Source organism: Paramisgurnus dabryanus, chromosome 6 (assembly GCF_030506205.2).
Source record: "Paramisgurnus dabryanus chromosome 6, PD_genome_1.1, whole genome shotgun sequence".
NCBI lineage: Eukaryota > Metazoa > Chordata > Actinopteri > Cypriniformes > Cobitidae > Paramisgurnus > Paramisgurnus dabryanus.
The window spans coordinates 2,596,525-2,598,725 of record NC_133342.1 but is presented as its reverse complement, the minus strand read 5'-3'; positions in this window follow the sequence as shown (position 1 = coordinate 2,598,725).

Sequence of the window (2,201 nt, the reverse complement as noted above, 5' to 3'; positions counted from 1 at the left end):
CCAATTCTTAAACCCAGCTGAAGTACGCAGACTTGGCAACACATAATCACGCGCGGAAATGGAAAGGGTCTAGCGACGCCCTGCTGCATCGTAAGTACAGATTTATAGTTTCCTGGTTTTTATTGTTTTCTCAAAGTTAAAAGTAACTAAACAATGTGCCTATTGTTAATGTGTTTCAGTGCAGTGGTACTGCATACTCATTTTTTTTTGGCACCCCTTGTTTACAGGGCATCCATTCGTGCCCCCTCCAAAGAAAATGTATGACATAAAACAAAAATTTTAATTAAACAAAACATATGAAATTATACAATGTGTTGTTGTTGGCAATAGTCTTATTTTTCTAATTTCTTTTAAAGTGTCAGTTACCAGCATTTACTTTAAAATGTGGAAGCTATGTCTGAAAAACTAATTTTTTATGATATTTTGATAACTAATTAATAAAGAATAAAAACATATAAATAAGAATCAACTCATAAAAGTGGTTTCAATACACAACGCTAATTTCAAGTGGGAATGAAGTTCCAGATTAAAATGTAGATGGTTTTTAGCATGCAAACACAGTGGGATTCTTTACATTCTGTTATGACTTCGGTCTTTCGACTGTTCTGTTTCTTTGTTTTTGTTCTGTGTGTGTGTATGTTTTGTGTTTTCACAGCGCGTCTGCCACTGCGGCGATCTCATCATCATCACTGATTTCATTCACCTGCGACACTCACCTGTTTCTCATTTGCCTCCCCATTCGTTTGGTATTTAAGCTCTCTGTGTTTGTTGCTCCTTGCGAGTTCGTCATTGTAATGTTGCTTTAGTCCTGTCATGTCGTGTTCACCGTTTTTGTTGGATTAAGATATTTTTTTACCTTTTTGTCTTTTTGCTATTTTTTGCTCTGCCTGCTTTCTCTCGTCTCCTCTCATTAGGACTACAGCACCTCCGCTCCTCTCCGCTTCAGTGGATTATTTTTCCTCTCTCTGCCCTGCCGGTCTTCTGCCCTGCTGTCTCTCGTGTGTGGCCGTTGCCCTGTAGTACTGGGTGAGCTCCGCCGCTCTGCTGTTTCTATCGGACTTCATGCTGTTCGCTGTCCAGAGTACTGGTAATCCCTGCTGTCCAGCAGCACTGTGTCGGATCGTTTGGTGTTCAGCCTTCAGCCGGCTGTACTGCCGGGCTGTCATCTCATCTCTCCCCGACTCGAAACGGTGGTTCCCTACACCGCGCTGGGCGCGCGATCTCCAGTGCACGACTGAGACTTCTTTCTTCTATTTCTTCACAGCGGCTGAGAACTTTGGACAGTTTTCTTGGACTATCTATTATCGGCAGAGCGGTGGTTGGATTCCCCGTGTGTTACTCCAGTTTATCTCCCTGGCTAGCCCAGTGGTTTTCTCTGTCTATTATTTGATCTTTATTAAACGTTTTGTTATCTGCAATTGGATCCTTGCCTCTGCGTGTTCTATACGTGTCTTGACAGACGAATTCGCCACAGATGGATCCAGTGGATGTTGACAACGTACGCTCTGCTCTGGCACAACAAGGGGCATGGCTGGGACAGCAGAATGCTCAACTCTCTGCTACATCGTGGGAGGTGGAACGCCTTGCCGCTCTAGTTGCCGATCTCAACTCTCAGCTCGAATGCATGCGGTTGGAGGGCTCCGTCCCTCACCGTATATCTGATCCTGAGCCCCATGTTACCAATCCACCCACATACGACGGAGATCCTAACGCCTGCCGGTCTTTTTTGTCCCAATGCTCTCTCGATGGTCTTATTGAGCTCGCTCTGCGAATTGAGAATCGTCTCCTGAATCGTCGCCATCGCCGCTCATTACGTCATCGTGCACTGCAGGATGATGCGGTCGATTCATCCTCTCATTCTCCATCTGTCCCTTCACCTGTGCTGAGCAAACCTATGCAGCTGGGAAGAATGAAGCTGACATCTAAGGAGAGGGAGTGGAGGTTGCTAAATGGACTATGTCTGTATTGTGGCAAACCGGGACATCAGGCACGGAATTGTTCGTTAAAAGACAATGCCCATCGGTGAGTCCAGGAGTCCTGGTGGGCACGGCCGCTTATGAAATCTCCTCTGTTTCCAGCACTCTTCTTCCAGTCCTTTTGTCCTTCGACGGTATGGAACATCCCTCTCGAGCTCTTCTCGATTCCGGAGCGGAGGGCAATTTTTTGGATTTCGAATTGGCACAAAAGTGGGGAATTCCTAT